At 41.8% G+C, this 25,408-nt stretch overlaps 1 long non-coding RNA gene across 1 annotated transcript in view; it reads right to left on the bottom strand.

Moving 5' to 3' along the window:
• LOC147711789 (uncharacterized) overlaps nt 1–25,408 on the bottom strand; it is a 411,006-nt gene that overhangs the window by 152,026 nt on the left and 233,572 nt on the right. Inside the window, exon 2 of the long non-coding RNA XR_015295718.1 lies at nt 11,256–11,377. This is a non-coding gene — a long non-coding RNA (uncharacterized LOC147711789). The remainder of the gene's footprint in view (nt 1–11,255; nt 11,378–25,408) is intronic.

The raw sequence follows: 25,408 nt of genomic DNA, 5'->3' as shown, positions 1-25,408 counted from the left end.
TCAAGTGGAAGTTTTGACTTGTGGAAAGGTAGCGCAGAGGGTTAATGTGCCTGCTGCAAAGAACACGTACCATGCAGATCACTAAGTCCACCCACATAATGTAAATAGGCCAGTGGGTTACTGCTTTTGTCAGAGAGATCCTATTGTTACTTGGAGTTTATAAGTCAAAATCCTAACATTGAAAAATGAGCTATTAATGGTCATCTAAGAGCTGCATGCAAACTGCAAGGTATAAATTACAGCGTTATGGTTATTTCCCTAGCCTTTGATTATCCTAATGTTGCAAAAAGGGTTCATTTAGACAGAAAACAATTGTGATTATTAAAGAGAACCACCAACCATGGTATTGCGTTCTAAAGTCAGAGGTTGTGTTTCTCCAGACTAATCACTAATAAACTATAATGCCTACAAGTATGATTGTCGTGTGACTCCTACTCCTTTGTCTTATGTAACATTACTTATTGTGATTTACACACATATGATTGTTTGTCTCTGTGTAATGTGTGATATAAAGTTCTCTGACACCCTACACTGGTATCAGTGGCGCTGTAAATCAAATTAAATGCATCTGAGCGAGAATGTGGTTATGGAGACTTGAGGGGCATTGTTAAAGAGTGGTAGTGAGGGAATCCGTGGCAGAGCAAGTCATGGGGGCACCAACATTGTCGCACAGGGCTCCACCAGCACTAAAGGCGGCCACTTCTACTTCCTACAGTTCTGAAACCAAAGTAAAAACGTTAATTTGAAAACCCCTTGAATCTGAAGCATATCTTTAAGTCAATGTATGATTTAGCAGTGGTCTCGGCTGTTCTAAGTCTTTTTTTATTTATGTACAATCTTTGTTTGTTTGCAATGGTTTCTTGTAATTTTGTACTCTGTTTGTTGCCGCTGCCCGCCCTGCCTGCTGTCACGAACTGCCGAGAGATTAAACCCGAGATTCAACCCAAGCACACAGCACGCAACGTGGTGCTCAGATCAGCCAGGAGAACACCGAGAGCGTCAAGCTCGAGTACGAGTTTTGGAGCACCAGGATTGCCGGAGAAGGTCCGACGCGGCATCGTAGCAGCCGGTTGGTAGCACTTTTGACCCAGGGGAAACTGCAGGAATGTTAGCCCTCCCTGGGCCCGCTCGGAGACGCCCGGGAGAGCGAGCCGCGCCGCGGGTGAAAAGCGGTAAGCAGCCGGGTCTGCTTTGTGTTTGGCAGCGTTTGGTGGTGTTTGGTGGCGTGTGCAGTCTCTGTCCCCCAAAGGGAGGAGTGGGGAGAGCTGTGCCGAGCTGAGCCCATGCAAAGGAAAGAAGGGTCATCAAGAGCCTGCGTGGGGAGGTAGGAAGAACTTCCAGAACCCCCAGAACCTTCAGAAGAGAGGAGGGTGGGGGGAAGGAGCTCATAAGTGCCAGCTCCCCCCCCCCAACAACCCCCAGCATCCCCACACGTTCAGGGAGTAACTGTCTGCAAGTAAGGGGAAAGGAGGGTGTCAAGGAAATTTCAAGCATTCCCTGGCAGGCAGGCATGGGCAAATGGCACAACAGAGGTAAGTTAGCGCACGTAAGGAGCTAAGAGTACCCCATATTGTATACCATAGCCCCTAGTAGAGGGCAACTGTAGGAGGACAAGTAAGGGCTACACTTCCCACTGTATTATTTGAGCCAAAGGAGCCTCCCAGAAGGGGAGTAACTATGAAGAAAAGGACCATGGCGCCAAAGAGGAAACAAAAGATCCGTAAGGAATCAGGGGAAGACAGCTCAGGGAGAGAGCAACCTGGGGGGGGGCAAAGACTTTGGATGAGAGTCAAGAAAGCCAGGCTAGCCCCGAGGGTCCAGTAAAGAGGCACGCCAGAAGAGGAAGAAAAAAAAAAGCCACCAAAAAGACCCCTCTAGCTCAAAGGGTTTGTGTCTTAGTGCCCAATCCCAAAGGTGACCAAAAAGTGAGCACCCCAATCTACCCTTGAGGGTTTGGGCAAGAGATATGGTAGGGTATAGATACCTACAAGGGATTTCGTTACTATATATTTCAGACGAAATTTCAAATAGTACTTAGCGGCCTTGTACAACTGGGGCCGATAGTGCAAAGCAACAACCACAAATATTCAATCAATATACATAAGTCACTATAAGTGATCAAAATAGAAGAGAGAGAAAAGGTGTGTATGAAAAAAGTTCGTATTTAATACTCAAAATAGATTTGAAAAGGGTACAGAATAAATAACAATGTTATAGGAAGGATATTTCAAGAGTAACAATCAAAAGAAGCCTCTCTATAACAATTGTGTACGCTTATCTGCCTATTCACAGTTAGTCTATTAGTTGAGCAGACAAGGCGTATGTGTCGACGTTTCGGTCTCTAATCTTGAATTGATGAGACCATCTTCAGGACACGCGAATCATATCTTGGAAACCCTGGTAGACTGGAGTCTTGTTGCCTTCAAAATAATAATAAATTGATGATTAAAAAGGCGATATGGTGCCTGCACAATAAATATCACAGGGAGTCTTCCACTTTGATTTAATTCTGGTAGACTGGAATCTTGATGCCCTCAAGGCTTAATATTGGTGATTGACAAATGTGAGCTGCGCAAAAAGATGTCGCAGAGCGTCTTCCACTTTAATTTGGTTCCTTGCGGGAGACGAAAGGTCTGGATAGAAAGTCCTCAGACAGCCAGCGTAACAGCATGACTCCGAAGCAGGGCATGCATACTGTTACACTGACTATCTGAGGACTTTCTATCCAGACCTTTCGTCTCCCATAAGGGCATCAATATTCCACTCCCAACTGTTGTGGTTGAGACATAAAAATGGTCGTAATGTTCTACTGATTAACTTTTATAATAGTTTGTCCTATTCTATGCGATCGACCGCGGTCAGCGAGGTCGATAAGGTCTTGGATGGGATTGTTTGGGTTAATCATGTTAATTTTGTATTCATCTGGGGTGGGGATTTTAATATTTCACCGTGCCCCTTTTCATTAACTAGGGTGTGCGGGATACATGATGACAGAGGAGAAGGATATACTAATTTTAAGCATAGTACCTACGGAGAGTCCTTGAATTCCGTCCTCACAAAATTTGACCTCGTCGTGTTACAACCTGCAGGGGATGGTGATGGAAACCCCGTCCCTACCTTTACAGGGAGGAATACAGCCACAATTATTGATCACTTGTTGGTCTCAGAAGATAATTGCAAGCATTGTCACACTCCGGTCGTACTGGATCTTGCGATCAGCGACCATAATTGTGTCACAGTAACATTGCTTGTTTGGGGTAACAAAGTACCAGCAGCCCAAACTGTTGTCACTGATATCGCCCCTTGTAGACCAAATGGCCATCGGATAAAATGGAAGGGTGATAAATCCGAAAAGTTATTGGTCAAAATCGTTGCCGCATGTTTGCCCGATTTGTATCTCTGCTTGGACGAAAGTACAGATTCCTGTGGTATATTAACCAGCTTTAACAGGATTAATAATATAGTTGAAAACACCTGACCTCTACCAAGCACACCAACTGTAAACCTAGGATAGGTTGGTTTGATTCCCTGTGCACCGAGTCGCTGCAGAAGCTTAAGAAGGCTCTATCTAGTAGGCCCAGAGAGAGGTCGAGTATTTTAACTCTTAGGGCAGCTTATAAGGGGCACTTAAAACGTCGAAAGCTGGAATTGCAGGAGGAAGCATGGGATAATTTGACCAAGGCTGTCGAAGTATCGGACAGCTAACTATTTTGGGATACGGTTAATTGTCCCTTCCTCAAGAGTGATGACACACCAGCTCTCACAGCTCAAGTTAGTGGCGATTGCTGGGTTACTCACTTTGCTAGTATTTTCGACCCACAGAGGGCGGTGGATTCACCGTTGGCAGAGGCTGACCCATGGCCAATTGTCCCCCTAAGTATTACAGTACCAGAGGTAGATCTTGCTATTAGGATTAGTAAGGGAGCTGTACAAGGCAGATATATTACTGTGGGGTCCCGTCTTGACTAAGGTCTTTAACGCAACAGTCATGGAAAGCACAGCGCCTACCTGGGGTGAATCAGTAATCATTCCAATATATAAAAAGGGGAATAGGTTGGATGCTAAAAACTACTGCCTTATCTCCCTTTTAGACTCATCACTTAAAACCATGAGTCGGGTACTGTTGGCAAGGTTAGAAGAGTGGGCAGAGGGTAGTGGTATCCTTGCGCGGTCCCAATTCGGATTCCGAAAGGGTCTGGGTACCGTGGAGCAATGTATAAATTTAGATCTTCTAATAGGGAAATACACCAGTGCCAAGCAGGGATCACTTTTTCTGTGCTCTGCTGACCTAAGCAGCGCGTTTGATCTTGTTGATCATGCGCTGCTATGGTCAACCCTTTTAGAACAAGGTGCTCCAGCTGAGATCATTTATTTCCTTGCCAGATTATATTCTAAACTCTCCGCCCGCATTAGGTATGGCCAAGGGGGGGAATGCACTGATTGTATCAGTGTGAAGCTAGGTATCAGACAAGGTTGTGTCCTTGCGCCCCTTCTTTTCTCCCTCTTTATCAATGCAATAGACATTGATCTTAAGCAAGTTAATTCTGATGCCCCGTTAATAGATGGTCAGGCTGTTTCCATCTTGCTTTATGCCGATGACTCTGTGCTCCTATCCAGAACCCCCCGTGGTTTACAGAAATTGATGGACAAGTTTGCGGATTTTATCAAGGAAAAAAAATTTAAAATTAATAATACCAAAACCTTCATTATGCCATGTGGAAAGAAAATGAGGAAGTTGAAATCCTTCCACAGAGAGGGACAAAAAATAGAAATTGTAAAAAAAGTTTGTTGTTTGGGCATAACTTTTAGCAGTAACGGAATGTGGCCAGATGTAAAAGCCAAGATATCTAAAAGTGCCCATGGGGTTTTTAAATTTGCAAACAAGCTTGGTGACCGCCGTATACACAACATGTTACACATATATCGCTGTAGATGCGTTGCAATTGCGCTCTACGGATCCGGTGTTTGGGGGCATTGTCGACACAGGGACTTGCAGACAGAAGAAAACAGGGGCATATTACCAACAACTAGCGATAATTTTTGTCTCTAACTTGTTTAGAGACAAAAATTATCGCCGCACATCGGCGATTTTTATCGCAGATAAACCTTGCTATTAACAAGGTTTATCGCAAATGCGATAAAAAACGGCCGAAATGCATGAATATCGCTGAAAAGTCAGCGATATTCATGCATTATCGAGCAAATGCTCTTAGCCATGTTATCCACCTCCCATTGGATAACATGGCTAAGAACTGCTCAGGGCAGGTGTTAGCTTTTGGAGATATTCGCGCTTAGCGCGAATATCTCCAAAAGTTGGTAATAGGAGATAGCGATGTTAGGGACTGTTTCCAGTCGCTAACATCTTGGCACGCCCACTTTGCATGTCATTAGTGATAAATATCACTGACATGCAAAGCAAGGCCCAAGATGGTCGCTATCTCCTAATAGCTGTCACTAACTGGTGTTAGCGACAGCTTGGTAATAGGGAGATAATTTTATCTCCGCTTTCTTGGCTTTTAAAGCCAAAAAAGCGGAGATAAACCCCCTTGATAATATGCCCCAGAGTTTCTTAAAAAGATTTTTATGCCTGCCCAAGTCTGCCTCCACTGCGATAATACACCAGGAATTGGGCCTGGAGTATTTATCAGATTTAATCTGTCTAAGACCACTGCTGGTCCGGAGAGCAATCTGGCATAAGAAAGAAACTGGCTTTCCAAGGAGTAATATTGCTGATTGTCTTCGCCTAGATAAAAGCTCACTGATCCCATGGATAAATTAGGTTGTGACAACTGCAATGGATTTATTTAATCTCAATCTCCTGGATGATCAGGAGAGCTTCTCTGATATCCCTAAGAAAGAGCTTAAGTCTTTTTATTTGCACAAGAAAGCTCAAGTGCGTAGAGACTCTACTAAGTTGTTAACTATTTCTCAGTATTTCTACTCCAATAGGGACTCATCTGGCTTTTCCAAATATTTAAAGTTTGTCACCAGACCATCTCACCGTTTTGTCCTTATCAGATTAAGACTTGGAATTGTCCACCACTTGGTCGCGTTCCCCGTTATTAAAAAGTATCCATCTATATCATGTCCATGCGACGGGGTCACCAAACAGAGTACTGTGCATTTCCTGTTTTTGTGTGACCTTTATAAACACCTTCGCGTTGCCTATCTAAAACCATTTTTCAAAAAACGGGCAACTACAACAGTTAATTTGGCAATGAGGTTACTGTTTTCCTTAGATGATCCCGATATTTGTTTTCGCACAGCCATGTTAATTGAAATCTGTGGCCGCAAAGAATAGTATGGTTATTTAATTATTCTGTTTTATTGTATCACTGTGTTGTACCAAATCGGTCTTTTTAATTCCTAATGATTTATCCGATGAATAATTTTTATGGGGTACCCCCATTCGAGTTTTATATTATGAATGTATATGTATTGTATGCTTTTATGATTGTTTTTAATAAACGAATAAAGCTTTGAAACTTGAACTTGACAAAGCTATCTTAAGAAACTAAAAAATTAGAACAAAAAGATGGTTACCACTGCTAAAAGGAAGTTTAAAGAAAAATGTTGGTCTAACCTACTAGAAACGATAGAATCAAAACATTTGAGACAGTTCTGGAAGCTGGTAAAAACAGCATCCGTCCCCTCGACGGGAGCACTGAATTGTGTAGTTAGCGTGGCAACTTGGGTAAAAGATTTGAAGGAACTTTATGGAACTCCAAGTGAACTTGTAGTAGAAGAACCCGAGACCTGGCAAGCGCCATCGGAGGAATTTAGATCAGACTTTTCCTAACAGAATGTGGAAAGTATAATATTGAAATTGAATCTAACATGTGCGGCAGGACCTGACAATCTTCTGGCAATAATACTGAAGTCAGAAGTAAAGTGGTGGGCGAAATTCTTTTCCCAACTGTTCCAAATAATACTAGCAGAAGGGAGAATGCCAATGAACTGGAAGGGTGCTGTAATCAGGCCAATCCATAAAAAAGGGAGCATGGAGGTGCCACAAAATTATAGGCTGATTAATCTCCTAGATATTGGAGAAAACGTTTTTTCAAAGATAGTCCTAAATAGGTTAAATGGATGGGTAGAGGAGTCCTCAATAGTTCCCACTGAACAGGGGCGCTTTAGAGAAGGGCACTCTACGATTGACCACTGTTTTGCCCTATGGGCAATAGCACAAAAGTCTACGGAACAGAATGGTAAGCTTTGCTGTTGCTTCGTAGACTTTCGTGCAGCATTTGATTCAGTAGATCAGAATTGTCTCTGGGAAACACTTGTACATAAGAATATACCGAAAGATTTGCTGGCCATAATAAAGGAACTGCATCCTGACAACTGGGCACAAGTAATTAAGGATACTGAGGGGTCATTGACACCAAAAATACCTATTGAAAATGGCCTGAGACAGGGCTGTGTCTTGTCCCCCCAGTTATTCTCTATATTCTTAGCTGATTTGCCGGCCTGTTTAGAAGTTGAAAGAAGCACAAGCCCAAGACTGGATGGTAAAAAAGTGCCTTGCCTATTGTACGCCGATGATTTGGTGATACTAGATTAGACCGAACTGGGTCTACAAAGAAAGTTGAATTCCTTTACACAATACTGTATAAGGACATTTTGATCAGTAAATCTGGACAAGACGAATATTGTATGCTTTGGAAAAAAAGTCAGTAAGTTTAATTGGTTTTTAGGTGACCTGAACTTGGAATCTGTCAATGAATATCGCTACCTATGGATGTGGTTTCCTAAATCCCTAAAGTGGAATATGCATCTTGAGTCGCAGAAAGTGAAAGCTCTCACATCGATCGCTGGCCTGAAAATCTTTAACCGCGACTATGGCGACATGTCTCACCGACCGCTGTTAAAGGTATTCAGCACAATGATACCCCCACAGGTACTCTATGGTGCAGAAGTCATTTATTTGAGCAGTAAAGGCGTCTGGGACCTGGAGGAAGGAAAGTGTCTGAAATCTTTGTTGTCCTTGCCACGATCATCAATGATCCAAGCAATAAGATCTGAGCTAGGAATAATAGCGTGGGCGGTCCAAACCCAAATAGCTTTGCTAAGATTTTGGAAACGGCTGGATAAAGAGAAAGGCCAGTAAGTATCTCAATGGTGCAGAAGTAAGATCCAATTCAGTAATCTAAGATGGGCAAAAGCGAATAGGAAGAAAATTGAGCAGGCTTGTGAGAGTATGAAGGTTGAGATTTGCCAAGAATCACTATGGGTAGAATGCACTAAAATGGATTTGAAGTATCAGGGGCAAGAAGTGTCAAGAAGAACATATGGAATACTTGGCCAAGAAAAAATATGTAAAGTTTATGATGGAATCCTGGTCTAATGAAAATTGGTTCCCCTACCTGGATCTCTTGCCGAACCATTCGAATAGACAGGAGATCCTAAGACTGCGAATCGGTATAAACCCGTGGTTGGTAAACGAAGAACTAAAAACAAAGAGGTTGAACCATAAAGGGTGTTGTAGGTGCAGGTTGGGGACAAAGGGGGATATGATGCACATCCTAATAGACTGCACTTTAATACTTGAGCAGCATAAACTATGTCTTCGCCCTATATTTTTAAAATATGAGATAAAGACGCGAATACAGGCGATCAACTTACTTATAGAAATGCCCACTAGAGAAATTGCAATTACCACTAGGGAAGTATATGAAGGTAATACAAAGATTTTTAAAAAACCTTTGAGCAATCATTTTTAGAAACTTTTTGATAAATTGATGTATTATGACGTTTTTATGAGGGAATTCTTTGTGTTTAAGTGTATAAAATGTTTAAAGAACAGGTCTGCCCAAAGAAATTTTGCTGCTATTGTTATCTATTTTGTGTTACGTTTTAATCGGTGAATTTTACATAAACGGTTTTGTGGAATGTTTTTAACTGTACATATTTTTAGTACTGTTTAAAGACTAAGGTCTAAATAAACATAACTTTGACTGACTGACTATATGTGTTGTGTTTTTGCACTTAACATAATTCTGGCAAATAAAGAGCCTACACAAAAAAAAAGATTGTCCTTCGTCTCTAAGCATGTGCGTGTGGGATACTGGTGAGAGGATTTATGTTAAAACAAATGACAAAGTATTAATGGCATCCTAACGTAGCACAATATTAGCAAAGAAAGATACGGGAGCCTTTTGAAATTTGCAATTATATCCATGGTTTGAGAGGTTTTCTCTTCTGTCATTTTATATTTTGAATGATCCAGCCCCGTGATTGGCTTAGGGGAAGGAGCCTGCCTGCTTCCTGTTCCTGTCAGAGGCAGGAAAGCAGGAGAGATGGTCAGGAGCAGAGATGATGCGAGACCCGATAAGGTAAGTTTATTTTATTTTTAAATTAAACCACCTCCTGCTCGTGAACCCCCACGAGACCGCCATCCGCAAGACCCCCCACCCGTGAGTCATGCTGGCCGCGACTGGATGTTTCATGCAAAGTAGAGGGGCCTCACATCTCCCCTTTTGCCAGGGCCCCAGAAGTTCTAGGACCGACCCTGGTTCCACCACCCTTATTAACACCAAGAGGCAGATGGGACAGACTCCGTTTTTGGACGGATGCTCCATTAAGGCTCAAATCTAGATGACCCCACTATGAGCAATTTTAATATCTATTGCATTTAAATCTGCTCAGCCAGGTCGGCATCCTTATCCCAAACTGATGCTGACTTTGTAATGCTAGCCACAACAGCAATGAATTACCGCCACTGGTGATTGTGCTAGAGATTTATGCAAATAAACAGGAACACTTTCCCAGAGTGACTTGTGCAAACAGGTGCCAGCTGAAGACCCAAATATCCTATTATTTACACGCATAACACATTGTTCCTGTATCATAAAGAAAGCAACATATTCTATAGCTGCAAGGTAACTCTTCTCTTTAAACGCTGGACAGCTATAATGTCCAATAAAAATGGTCTATTCTCATTATTGCGTAACTAAGCCGTATCAGGCAGGTTCATGTATCTAAAAGTTTACTTAACTTGGTGATGCTCACCCAGCTGAAGTTGTCAGGATCATATAAGTCAAAATATATTATGTCAACAAAGTGTAATTTCTGATGGCCCTTTGAGATATAGAGCTAGCCTATGTATCTGCAGAAATGGAAAACATTCCGGGGTCTCACCAACACTCACAAAGGCCTAGTTCGCAAGTTTGGATGGAGCAACTATCTCATACCTGCAAGAGACTGTGCAATGGGATCTCCCATTTTGTTCTAAGAATTCAAATAGAACTTCAATTAAATTTAGCATTAATATAGGCCACTATTAGAAATATGAAGGGGCAATAAATATCTAACATGTTGTTCACGGCTACCCAAAACTTGCTTTTTTTTGCTATAAACTTAAACAAATTTCCCTCATAATTATCCTTGAGTTATCATTAGTAAGTGCACCTTTTATGGAATTGATGTTTAAATTTCATGGGCAGAGCACTCATCCGACCAACATTTAGCCCCCTTAAATTGAATACCCTCAGCAACTAAAATACAGTTTTTTACACTGTTTCCCTCTACAAATGTAGGCAATTCCCATGATACCACTCTCTCCAGACATCAGGCCACAGTGTGATAGGTTGCCAGGTAGTCAGAAACTAGGTGCTCACACCATGCATGTGATTAGGTCAATAATTGTTTTTTACATAATACTGATGAAAATTATCAACAGCAAACAATTTTAAAGTTAGATTTATATTTAATATATGCAAGTAACTCAAAACCACAACGAGCAAACAAAAAACGTACATCATGTGAATGAATTAGTGCACCACCAATTCATGTTACTCTACCATTGAGCAGGCTTCAGAAATCAATGGCCATAAACGGTGATAAAAGCCAATTGTTACATGAGATTGGAGTATCAAAAAGCACATTACATGAGGTTGGAGTAAAAAAAGCACATGAAGGTAATTTTCTTTATAGAATATATCATCCACAAAAATGTTGTTGTTTTCTTCTGACGTAAAAGTATAGTATTTCTTCTTTAACTGTAAGTTGGATAATTATTAATATCACGGGAGAATGTCACTCTTAGTATGAGAAAGGCACTTAGATTAACTCTGATTAAAAATAATTATGCATTCAGAATGTCTAATGTTCGCAGCAATGACAATAACCACATTTTCAAAACGACCTTAAGCCATGGGATGAGCCCTGTGAAAAACTATATCAAAATCACATAATGATTTACAGTAAAAAGGACATGCAATATCAAAAGATTGTGATAAATACAGAACACTGACCTTGTGCTGCGGTCTGTTGAATACATTCATTCGAGAAGTTCCAAGTATTTATTTTGATTGTTGTCCAAACCAACTGGGGCATAACTCTTCCATTATAATGTGCATTCGCAGACTCTCAAGTACTGTAATGATAAAAATAATAGTAATTGTAGTAGCCAATTTAACAGCAGTATCAAATCAAGTAATTCAAACAACTGTATTAATTACATATATGAATACATGTACAACTGTTCACAGCAGAACTTGAGCTTTACAAAAAACAGAAAGATTTAATGACATGGCGAAATATCAGTTAATAGAATGAATGCCCTCACGTTTGAGGTAATTATTTTTAAAGAGCTAAGGCCTCATTAGAAATACTGAGGGAAAAGCATAATAAAATATGCCTCAGATTTATTTTTTACCTGCTTCCATTCTTTTCCCATTGCAGTGGGGAATAACATGTGGTAACTGTGTTTTGGATTACCACACAGTATTTCCCTTATTTTAGAGTTGAAAAGTATCTAGATAGTACCTGGAAATAAAACCAGGGACTAGGCAGAATGTTTTTCACCCTGTGATATTTCAAAGTTGCTCATGCACGCAGAAAGAGCTTTCAAGTAATTTTCAAGTGGGATTTCTTAATTTTGTTTAAAACTGATCTAGTATATCACAGTTGGAAAATGTTCACAGTTGTTTACATACTACCCTTATTATTTGTCCCAAAATATAATATATTCTACTGGGACATATTTCACCTTCATCCCCTCCATTAAAGTGGCACAGTCTATGTCATTCTATTTCACACATCTCTTCTTTGGCACTAGTTTGATATTTCAGCACAGAGCCTCATTTGACTCTTTTCTATCCTTAAATCTGTAAAGTTATGTTTTTTTTCTCCTCAATCTGTTCAGTTGCTTTTCCTCATACCCTTAAAACTGTACAATACGCTATGCAGCTAACAATAAAGAGGAAGTATATGAGTGTAGTCTTCTACTGCCCATGTGATTAGGCAGGTAAGTCACATTTAATATCTGGCTTTAAACAATTTCACTGCTCATGCCAACTGTCCATAATTCAACTCAGTTAGAATATCCTGGGAACTGTTAACAGCACTAGTAGGCAAACAGGAGTGAGAGACCAATTATACTCCTCTTAGGAGTTTTAACTGAGTACACATTGCTCACAAATGTATAAAAAAAATTGCAACTACAGCTTTATTCCGTCTCAGTGGTGCATATTTACACATTTTTAAAATTCAGAAAGGAGTGTTCTTGGAGACGTTGCCTATTCTTAAAACAAATTAATGTATAACTGGTTCCGGAGTGAGAGTCTGGTGTGAAGAAGTTTGTAAATCACAGGTTGTCATACAACTCTAAGTTGGACAGTGGTATGTAATCAGTAGCAGCTCCTGGTGGGAGTTCTGCCTGGTAGTGACGTGGGGCGGGGGAGGGGCAGGGTGGGGGGTAGTAAATACCAGAAAATGGATGAATGCAGATAAGTTGACAATTACATCTATATAATGAATTTAGTTGTGCATGTTGCATCGCATCTGGCGATGCAGCGCGCGCGCGCAACGGAATACCCCCCACCCTACCCCTCCCCCACGTTACCGCGCGGTAGCACTCCCACCATGAGCTGCTACTGTATGTAATATATGAAACTAAAAATGTCCACTAGCTAACAGCTACTGAAACAATCTTATGGTGAGGGAGAACGAATATATACTATAACCAAAACTGTGAGGAGTAAGTATTGGAATTGGGCTGTTAGACTTCTGAGCCTTACGGTGGTCTTCCCCCAAACCTTTTGCCTACTTGACTCCAATCTTTGCTGAAATTAGCTTTTGCTGGCCTGAGGATACTGTGCACTTCACCACTGCTACCAATTGCTAAAGTGTTATGATCACCCCCTTAACATGGTTTGATTGGCATATGCCTAATTGGCATATTTAATTTGCTTGTAAGTCCCTTGTAGAGTGGTATATTACATATCCCGGGCCTCTAAATGAAATACTACCAATGGCTCTGCAGCAATTTTTGGTCACCCACTTAAGGATCACCTTAAACCATGTCCCACGCCTGCCATTGCAGCCTGATGCAGTTTCCACTGCCATGTCGACTTGGCATTTAAACCTCCATTCTAAGCCTTAAACTCCCCTTTTATTACATATAAGTCATCCCTAAGGTAGGCCGAAGGCAGCCCGTAGGACAGAGTGCTGTGTAAGTAAAAGGTTGGCCATGTACTTTTAAGTTTTACATGTGCTGGTAGTGAAAAACTCCTAAATTAGTTTGTTGTAATACTGTGAGGCCTATCCCTTCCATAAAATAACATTGAGGATTCCTTATTATATTTAATAATTATGCAATTACTAATTAGGAAAAGGTAGATAAATAATGTTTGGCACATATGAATTTGCAAAGATAAACCCTCTTTAATGGTAAAGTCAGATTTGTCATTACAATTTTGAAAATATCATTTTTAGAAAGTTGGTATTTTCCTGTCTATAACTCTGTGTGCCTGCAGTCTGTCTTGGTGTAGCTGACATTTAGACTTTGGAATTCCTCTCAGAAAGTCACTGTTAGACTGAGGTCTATTAGTGGGGGTACATAGGGATCTACCACTAGCAATAAGGCCACAAACAGAATAAAGGTTTCAGTTAAGGTCTCAATAAATTATTCGCTTGATCAACCATTGTTTACAGGCAACGAGCAGGCCGGTTTAACTTAGGAGGCAGTTGTGTAAAGCATTTAAAAACAACAGTAAAATAAATAAGTCAGACTTAATACACAATATATATATCCAACAAATATTTTTAAAAATCCTTTACATTTTAATGAGCAAATAGACACCAAAGCAACAAAAGTCCAATGTCGGAAACCAGAGATATATTTTTTTAAAGATTAAAAGTAAAATCAGGGCTTACAAGCAAGTAGCTCTCAAAGGGTTAATAAAAGATCGCACTGGCCAGTGACAAAGTCCAGAGTTTAGACCACCCATGATGTAACACTTTTACACATACTTCTAAAAGTATTTCTTGATGCAGGAAAGCGGTGCAAAGCACAAGCCAAGGGTTCAGATGCTCTGGTTTGTTTCTTGGGGTCTGGGACTATACATGCACCTACAATGCACCTGGTCAGCTTATCAAGCTTTATACAAAAGTTGCTCCCAGATTCTTCAAACTTCTGGACCATGACTTCGACCCAAGGTCATCTGACAATGAAGCTGCCTCCTCAAACACATCCTGCAGCTTTGCCCTGCGGAACATTACCTTCTCAGACACTTTTTCACAGAATTTCTTCTAGGTCCGAAGGTAAGCGCTGACCAGACCCAATGCACTTCTGGAATCCAAACTGTGCTTCATCTCAATCTGCCATGTTTTTTTCGACTTTGGCCCAGTCTCACCGAACTGGGGGGCATATTACCAAGCAATAGCGATAATTATCGCTATTGCTTGGTTAGAGACAAAAATGTACCGCTGAGCTACGGCGATTTTTATCGCAGATAAACCTTGGTATTACTAAGGTTTATCGCAAATGCGATAAAAATCGGCCGCAATGCATGAATATCGCTGAAAAGTCAGCGCTATTCATGCATTACCGAGCTAGTGCTCTTAGCCATGTTATCCACCTCCCATTGGATAACATGGCTAAGAACTGCTCAGGGCAGGTGTTAGCTTTTGGAGATATTTGCGCTTACTGCGAATATCTCCAAAATTTGGTAATAGGAGATAGTGATGTTAGCGACTGTTTCCAGTCGCTAACATCTTGACACGCCCACTTTGCATGTCATTAGTGATAAATATCACTGACATGCAAAGTGGGGCCCAAGATGGTCGCTATCTCCTACTAGCTGTCGCTAACTGGTGTTAGAGACAGCTAGGTAATAGGGAGATAATTTTATCTCTGCTTTCTTGGCTTTTAAAGCCAAAAAAGTGGAGATAAACCCCCTTGATAATATGCCCCTGGATGTTTGTGGTTAGTGCTTTGAAATGTTAGCCTCTAGTTTTTGATAAAAACTTTAAAAAATGCATAACTTCGGTCGATGTGTGGCAGAAATATTCTGCTGTTTGCGGCTCACAGGAACAATGAGGGGCTCCACAGCATGCCCTCGCGAGACAGTGGTGGGCAAATCTTGCTTACACTCGCGAGGGTATGCTGTGAAGCCCCTCATTGTTTCTGTGAGCCACAAACAGCAGAATATTTCTGCCACACATCTACCGGAGTTATGAATTTTCCAATTTCTTTTCCTTTGCCAAGTTCTTGTTTTCATTCTATCTAGCAGTAATCTATAAGTCTAACTTTCAAAGATGTTCAAAATATTTCTCTGTTTTTCTCTTACCCTCCAAATCTCTTCCAATTCAGCTCTTGACACACTGTAATTAAAAAGTTACAATTCAATGGTTTTCTTTCCTGAAATAACTTCACCTTTGTGAGCACCAAAGCAAGAAACAATTAAATAAATGCTGAAGTCACACAACAAAACTGACTTTTTCATTGTGCTAATTCTTCAAGCAACCACATTTGATAATCATCTTAGGAGCTATAGCATTTAAACTATACCTCTCCAGTGTGTGTGTACTCTTTTCATAAACTGCAGACCTACTTTGCTATAAACTATCAGTACTTCTGCAGCAGGCAAACATAGACACCAATTGAGTACACATAGATAACTAGATTAGCATGTATATACACAAATACTTCTGAAAATGTTTTTTAATTTAAAATGTACTACAAACATAGGACTATCCACGTAGAAGAGGAACTAGGAGTCTCCTAAACCTTATCTCAAACATGAGGCAATTTTGGAAATGTCAGAAAAAGTCTATTCCGTTTTGGCAAACAGGATAACAGGAAGACTTACTCTTCTGAAGAAATGCAGGCTCAGATTTAAACAAACAAATGATATAGAATGGACCAATAAAATATTGAATGTAAGACGTAATTGTTTCCAGATTCATAAAAATATAGTAAGTAAGCAACATACTGTAGATATTTTTCTCTGGTGTAGTTAATGCAGTACATACATTTTGTTGCAGTCTGGATTACTAATGAGCTCAAACACCTGAGATTTCCACTCAATGTTCTATCTGCTAAAGCAACACAACCAATTTTCACCTAGCATCCTAGCACTAAATCACAACATAGACAAAATTGGTCAAGCAGAATAACCTGTTACATTCTAATGTGGAAATGTGTAATTCACCAAAACTAAATTTTTTTGTGGGTTACCCTTAGGTGGCTGTACTGGATGGTGTACCATGCGTAAGCGTCTCAAGCAACACCTTGCTTCCTCATCTTTGTGCTGCTTAGCATTGTACTAGCATGGTAATTTTGTGCAAGTGTGGCTGATGACATAATTACTCGGTAACTAAAAGTAAATTTGTTGCTTCATATTTTGTTTCTCTTTTACACAATTTAGCTTGGGTGACTTTCACAACCCATTCGGCTGCCTGATTTTTCGTAAATGTTGATATATGATTAATTAGAACATTGGAATGCTAAATGCTCCATTGAAGACAATTGAATGCTCCAGACTTATAATGGCTGGCAGAAGTCCAGAGCAACAACATTCCAATGTTTGTTCACAGATGCTACTGTAAACAAGGGCCTCACAGAGCCAGAGGTGATTTCAAATCCCTCAGGCTCCGTGAGGCTTTTGTTTTTACAAGTTAGAGCATTCTGCCCTCTAGGGGTGGAATGGTACAATAGTCTTAGAGCCGTCAGTATTGGCCTCTAAGGCTTTATTATTAAGCATGGGCTGAAAATTCGTTCCGCTCGCGGAATTTGCGGATTTTCCGAGATTTCGCGATCCGCGAATCTCTCGAAATCGCGGTAAAATCCGCGAATCAGCGGGGACGAATTTTCAGTCAAGCTCTTACAGGGTTACAGCAGCAGGTGCAAAAGTTGAAGCTAATTTTTAGTAACCTTTTACAAAAGGGTTACAAAGAAATTAACTTCAACTTGGGCACCTGCTGCTGAAATATTAGCATCTTTTTGTGACATTTGTAATAAAGTTTGAAACATTGAGGGAACATATTAAATTTCTGCCTCTGCTACCTGTCGAGTGCCGGAAAACGGTTGTTCATGCAACAATCACTTCCTGACTCGATTACTCTAACGGCCTCTATCTTGGTCTGCCTAAATATTCGGTGCAACGCCTACAAATCGTGCAGAATGCGGCTGCGAGATTAATAAAACGGATCCCTTTCAGGCAGCACATCTCTCCGCATCTGCACGAGCTGAATTGGCTACCAGTGGCAAGCAGAATTAAGTTCAAAGTGTTAACCCTGGCTTTTAGAGCGCTAAAAGGCACTTGTCCAAACTATCTGAAACTCCGACTCCCCCGCTACCACCAAAAACGTGAGCTGCGCTCCAACTCCCTACTCAAGCTAATTGTACCGCGCGTAAGGAAAGCTAGACTTGGAGGCATGTCCTTTTCGGCCGGCACGGCGAAACTCTGGAATACCCTGCCCCCTGCCATCCAATCTGCCACGTCAGAAGCAAGCTTTAGGAAACTCCTAAAAACCTGGCTTTTTACGCAATAACTCTGCCCCCCTCCTGACTACTTACTCTTGCTGTGGGACTCGTTAGCGCCGGGACACCTCCCCAGAGGTAGCTGTTCGCGCTCAATAAGTTTCTGTATTATTATTATTATTATATTTGAACCAGTTGTTGTTGAATGGTTGCGCAGATTGATGCTGGGGTGGCGCTGAGTGGTGCTGTGGTGGTGCTGAGTGGTGCTGTGGTGATGCTGAGTGGTGCTGTGGTGGTGCTGAGTGATACTGGGATGGTGCTGAGTGATGCTGGGGTGGTGCTGAGTGGTGCTGTGGTGGTGCTGAGTGATGCTGTGGTGTTGCTGAGTGATGCTGTGGTTGTGCTGAGTGGTGCTGTGGTGGTGCTGAGTGATAATGTGGTGGTGCTGAGTGATGCTGTGGTGGTTCTGAGTGATGCTGTGGTGGCGCTGAGTGGTGCTGTGGTGGTGCTGATTGGTGCTGTGGTGGTGCTGAGTGATGCTGTGGTGGTGCTGTGGTGGTGCTGAGTGTGGTGGTGGTGGTGCGGGTGCACTTGCGTGGTTGACATGGCAGTGTAAAATAGCATTCACAGACAATGCAGTGGAAGTTCTGAGACATGGTTGCAGGGCTACCCCTGGGAGTGGCACAATCAGTATTGAGGGCCCACTAGTAGCATTTGGTTTACAGGACCTGGGCACTCACAATGCACTTTACTAGGGACTTACCAGTAAATAAAATATGGCAATCATGGACAACCAACCACAATTTATACAGAGAGCACTTGCACTGATCAGCAGTGGTAAAGTTCCCAGATTTCTAAAACCCAGCAAAAATTAAATATAGCACACAGGAGATGAGAAGCAAAAAGAAGAAAGGGCAAAAACACGCCAAATATGACAGATCAAAACTCAGTCCTCGAGGAATTCACACCAAATTGCCTTACCGCATACAGAGGACTGCCTGAAATACCAGACTGACAAATTTCTTGTTGCTGTAGTTACTTAGTGTGACTTACCTAAAACTGTTGATTAACAATTGTAATGTTTTATGTTTTCTCCCCAAGTGCTTAGTGTGGTAAAGGAGTAAAATGCATCAGTTTATAAGCTAATTAAAGCAACCCTTGAACATAGACATTGTTCAGCATGAAATAAAAACTTAAAGAAGAAGACGACATAAGAATTGAACTTTGATTGAGCGCATTTAGTAAAGTGAAAATTAATAATATGTCTATTACACCTATCCCACAGAGAAGAAAACTGAGGGGCATATTTACAAACCCCATAGGAGCGTCACTTTTAGTGATGTTCTTGTGGCGATATGGGTTTCACCTTATTTACAAGACAGCTTTAAGCCACTTAATTTGGCTTAATGCTGCCTTGTATATAAGCCCCCCTTTCACGCTATACTTAGTGTGAAAGGGGAGGGCAATGGGTGTTGTGGTGGGCGTTCCACCGCAACATCCATTGATTTAGACGCTGCCCCATTTTAGCAAGGGCAGCGTAAATATGGGGCACCGCCAAAATTAATGCCAGGGAAAACCTGGTCTTACACAGGCGCAAAGAGGAGAAATGTTTAATTTCTCCCCGTTATTGATGTATCTATGTGTGTTGCGTTGTGCAGCACACATAGAAATAGCAAAATGCCATTGATTCTTTATGTGCAGATGTCCCTTCCTGCAGATAAACAATCAATTTAAAAAATGATGTTTTGCAACTTCTATGTGTACTGCATTAACCCCTTCGCAGCGGGGGTAATTCCCCCACTGTGCTGGGGGGGGCGCGTACGGCGCCCCGGTGCTCATGACGAGCTCAGCTCATCATGAGGCACAGTGCTCGTGTGCTCATGACGAGCTCAGCTTGTCACGGCCACACCCTTTTTCGTGGAACGTTCAGCACAGCAGGGGAATTATCACTGCGTGCGAGCGCTCCACGGCTCATGACGAGCACCGCTCGTCATGAGCACACGAGCACCGTGCCGAGCTCGTCATGAGCACGGAAGGAGTTAAGTAGCATACATTGAAGTTACAAAATACCATTTAAAGATTGTTTAAGTGCAGGAAGGGACACCTTCCTTCACATAAACAATCTCCCCTACAAAGCAGGCACCCTTGCACTATGGTGCAAGGGTGTCTGAGTTGGTGCTAGGGCAGCTACAATTAGCACCAGCACAGGGGGAAACGCAGAGCTGCACCGCATCCTTGTAAATACGATGCAGCCCTGAAATTTGGAAGTGGCGTAGGGCAGCGTTAAGTCAAGGAGATTAACGCCGTGCTCTGCTACTTCCTAGTCAATATTCTCCTAAGTGCTCATGAAGAGCTCAGCTCGTCATGAGGCACAGTGCTCCTGTGCTCATGACGAGCTGAGCTCGTCATGACCACACCCATTTTCATTATGGCCCAGCACAGGAGAGGAATAAAACCATCGATGTGGTTACCAAGAATGGCATTGAGCTTGATTTCCATGATATGTTTCTTGCATCTCAAACAAATAGTGATATTATAATGTGAGGGAAAAAAATCAATGAATATTACATGTCGGTTTGACACATTAACGTGGATTATCATATGCAATGGAATTATATATGAATAATATTAAGACTGCATACAAATATTTGTGAGATTTTGTCTATAGATGCTCCCTTCGATTTGCTTCCTCTGAAATATAGTTTAAGCACGAAGTGGATCAAGAGTCGTCAGTCACTCAGGAATGGCGGACGCAGATCAAAAGCTTATCACTTTCACAACTAGGTCAAATAAATACGTACATCCTTGCATTTCCGATCTGATTTTGTAGAAATACCTTGGATGAAATCCTAACTTATATTGAAACATCTCTGCCATTTCTCAACCGTCTACACTCTGTTCACACTGATTGCCTTGACCTATTCAACACAGCTATTCAATTCTACTTTATTACAACCATTCTTCAACAGAAATCGTTTTTAATCTGATGGCGTTTTTATAGTAACGGTTTAGGTTGAAAAAAAAGGCCTCATTTGTACTAGAGTTCCACGAAAGAGCATTGTGTTTGTCCTGCTATATATATTTTTTTCATAATTTTCCAGGAATACCTCTGCCCACGAGTGCATATGCAAAATGGTTACTTGCACTTGAAGGAAACACAAAACCAACCACTTTGTAAGTGTGACTTGCAACAGACATACCTTCACGCAGATCATACATGCATTTGTATTTTAGTTTCTAAAAAAACAACTTATCTCGTCTGATAGTGCTAGGAAGTTGGATACATTGTAACGCAATAAACACATAGATACATTTCAGGAAAAACTTATTTGAGGAATTCATTCGGCGCTAACCAATGTTTATCAACAGCTAAAGACTTGTAAACAGGTACACCTTGTAGTTGTTGCCAATGATTTAATAATCAATATAGATCCAAAATAAACCACGTTTTAAGTCACAGAAAATAGCAAGCATTGGCAAAGCCAATATATCGCGCCTTTGGGAACTTATAAGTGCTTAGCCATGCAACAGTTGATGTTGTTGCACCAAGGATATTGTGCTGGATAACCAAACACTTATAAGGTCCCAAAGGCGAGACCTATTGGCTATGGCAATGCTTGTTTCACATGTTAACACTGTCTGGGCGTTGCGTTCACCTCATTAGCACCAGTTTAATACCCACATATAGCAATAAGCAAAGGAAAGGTGACCAGTCAACCTTTGCAAAACTCCTTCCAATGCGCTGCAACACCTGTTGCTGCATTGTTTTTAACTTTTTGAACAGTTTGAGCTGAAATATTTGTTTCTTTTTGTTAAAATCTGCAGATTATGCAGCAGATTATGGTTTATCTGGCAAAAGTGGCAGATCTATGATTATGTAGCGGCACATTCGATCGCATAAACGTTATAGCAGAACAATCCAATACAGAATGGCACCAACTCTACCTGCTGGAGAAAGCGACACAGTCACAGACATCAGGTTAACAGTCTGGGTTCTGGTGTCCTGGCATGTGGATGCAGGAGGCCCCTTCCACTCCCAGTCAGACACCCTCAGCATCCTAGCAAGCACAGCTGCTGCTCTCCAGAAAAGAGGTGGCCCACACCTCTTCGAGGACCCCAACATCTCTACACTGACTCTGCTCACACTTGGACACTTAGGCATTCAGGCGGATCAGGGAGTTCCTCTCTCGAAGCAGCAGTTAGTGGCATCCAGGCTTGGGCTCGGGCTAGGGTGGGACTGGCTACTGGGCATTTTGGCATTCTGCAGAGCTGGGGGCTGATGTCACTGCGGTAGGGGCTAATTTCAGAGATGGAGACCTGCGTGTGCTTCGAATTCGACAATGTAAATGTAAATGTGTGGGACTTGTAAAGCGCACAGCTGCCCGTAAGCGTCCCAGCGCTGAAGACCGCTGGGGAACCCGTCCTGGCTTTCCCTGTGAGATGGTCCCTTCTGGGTATCTCCAAGCTGAAACCAGGCATCCCCGGCGTATGTGGGGGGCCGTTGTAGAGATGAGGCGAGCTTAATGCCCAGAGTTGCTGAGTGTTATCCCTGGTTAGAGTAGGCACCGAGGTGAGAATGATCAAGTCTGCTGACCCTGGTCCACGACCCTGCCGCATCGGGAATTGAACCCTGGTCCCAGGCCGTTCTCTGCTTCCGGGTCTGCCGCCTCTAACCAGTGAGCCACACCACTCCACTGCATAACGAATTTCGTTTTGCACATGCAGGTCACCATCAACGAAATCAGCCCCCAGCTCTGCAGAATGCCAAAATGCCCGGTAGCCAGTCTGGCCCTGGATCGGGAACCTGTATGTGCATACTCATTTGCATATGTCCCGCAAGCACTGGAAGCATGCTGTGTCCTGCTGCAAACAGTTGTGGTGTTGTATTTCAGAGGCCTCTGCTGGGACCCACAATCTCCGGCCCTATTTGAGGGTCTTTACTGTGCTCGCCTCTTGAAGGGGTTTTAATAAAATATAGCGCTTTACGAAGATGCTCGTGTGTGATGATATCAGTGTGGCGCACAATACGAAATCAGTTGTCAATGTTGCACGATTGGGGTAGTATTATGGCCTCGGTAGTCATCGATTTGATGTGTGCGATCGTGACAGCATGAAGAGGCAGGCAACCATCCTTTCATATGAAAAAATATATATATAAACGACTCCTGAGTCCCAGAATTCCAGTGTTTGAGCCTGGTATGAAGCTCATATGCACTCAGGTATGAAGTGTGTTGTTTTGTCTTATTTTAGAACAGGCATCTTTTTAAATCAAACTCACTTTACTTCCATGCGTACTTACACAATCCACCACACTAACTCTCCAGAATCGCATCTAAACAGTGAACACACTCCCAAACAAAATCACACAACCACACGCCAATAAACAGTCACTGTAAAAGGTCGGCTCTGGCTGCTAAGCACAAAAACCCCCAAAATGAAGACACTGCTGCCATAAAAATTATTAAAAGCACTAAGCAAAGCTATAACATCATACTCAGGGAACTACCGAGTGATGGAAGACGTGTCTAAAGGGGCAAATTAGTCACCCCCTGTGTGTGTGATTGAATCAGTTATTGGTTGGGTTTGGGGTGACCTGAGGCATTGTAAGCGGGTTGAGCAGATACCCGCCGCTCCTTCTCTGTAGTCTGTGACCTGAATGAGGTCTAGTCCCTGCGAGTGAGGCCACACCAGAGCAGAGGCTCACCCCACAAACCCCGCGCACTGAGGATCACTGCGGGGCTGTGTTAGTAATTGTGAAGTACCTCCTAGGGATCAATGTAAACATGCAAGTCTATGTTTCTTCTTCTATACCAGATGACTGAGTTACATAACCAGGGACTGATCCCTCCCCCACTACACACGCGCGCACACACACACACACACACACTGTAGTTTTACATTCATAACTTACTTTCTGAATAGTGCTACACACTTGCTTCCTCTGTCGGGCGGCTTCCTAGCTCAGTAAACACAGGGATTACAATTACGCTGCTTGGTCTTATCAACCTATGAAGGATAAAAGGCTGAGTCAGCCCTAGCCTTATTCGAATCTGTGAAAAGTGGGTTGCCAACCTACTGAGCTTTTGTGCCAAGTTCGCACAAACCCAAAACTAAAATACGATGAGAAAGTAAAACAGACAAAATAGGGCATGGACGTATAATGATATAAAGGTGTGTTACACTCAGTCAGTCAGTCAAAAGTACTTTATTCGGTTCATATTAAAACCATAAAAGCATACTAAACACTTCATACAAACAAACATTAAAAAAGCCATACAATTACAATATGACTGCACAAGCTTAAAATACATACAGTACAAATAATCAGTTCATTTTAAAATAATTTCTAAAAACCACATTGCCAGTTTAGAGCAATTAAATTCAGTTAATTCAGGCTAATTCATAAAGTGGGCTATACCCATCTTATTTTCTTCTTTACTCTAACCGCCGAGAAAATTAGCAATATTAAAAATCTCCAGCACATTAAAAAGCAGCTGCAGATAGAAAAGCGCAGGTTTAACTTGCAAAAAGCCTTTGTCTTTTAAAATTGGAATAATAAAGCGTTTCCGAATTTAAAGCAAATGCTCACAGAAAAAAATAAAGTGCATTGTGTCTTGAACAGAAAAACCATCACAGGAACAAATCCCCAAATCTTCCTCCCTTTTCCACCCCGGGGAGCCAGCATGGAGGAAATGGAATTGATTAAGCCTGAATCTGACTAATAAAAAACTGTGATTTGGGTTAGTGACAATGTTTAAGTATGGCTCAATAGCACATGATGTTTTTAACAATTGGAGAGCTCTTCCAGTCTGCTTTATCAGCTATCTTTCTTCTCTAACCATAGCAGCCATTAACATATATGATTCCTTGACCCATTTAAAATCCCCTTTCACTAGCTTCTCAGGCGAGTTAAACAACTCTGGTCGACCCAGTTTTACTGACAATTTGTAAAGATAACTCATCCAGGGGATACGGGACCCAAAATGCAGAGCTGAACAATCTCTTAGGATTTCCTGGTTCAATTCCAATTCAGGATTCAACCAGGTTGAAATCCATTTTAAAAGTGGTGCAATAGCTATTAAATCCTCTACAAAGCCAACTCCACACTCCTGATGGACAATGTAACCGGATGTTGACTGTGGGACAGATAAGATATTTCTTAAAAACTTATCCTCAACCACTTGGATTGCCTTCACGTTCTTCACACTTCAAAGATCCGCCCCATACATTGTGAGGGAAATGCATTTTGCACCGTATATCTTTAAAAGCGCTTGCATTGGTCTGGCTCCCAATTTGCGGGCAAATCCCAGGACAGCGGAGGTTGATCTAGCCAAAAGATTTCTTTTTGCTAATATTTGAGGTGACCATGTGCCTTTATCATCAAATATGATACCTAGGTATGGAAAAGTGGAAACCCCCAGACAACACATTCCCCTCACAATGCATGGTTTTTACCCCTTTTACTTTGGTGCCAATCATCATGACATGTGATTTAGAAAAGTTAACACTAAGATCTAAAGATTTCATGAAAACAGCAAATGAATTTAAAAGGATTTGCAACCCAAACGCTGTGCGTGCTAAAAGGGCAAAGCAAAGAAGGGGGTTGCTGAACTGTTCCTATGGAAAGTGAGGAATTAGATAGGACTGGCGTGACCGGAGGTGTGTATGTGACACCTTTGGGCATCCATTTTGTTGGAT

Source organism: Lissotriton vulgaris, chromosome 5 (assembly GCF_964263255.1).
Source record: "Lissotriton vulgaris chromosome 5, aLisVul1.2, whole genome shotgun sequence".
Lineage (NCBI taxonomy): Eukaryota > Metazoa > Chordata > Amphibia > Caudata > Salamandridae > Lissotriton > Lissotriton vulgaris.
Note: the sequence above shows the minus strand (reverse complement) of the source record. Positions and strands in the feature narration are given on the sequence as shown.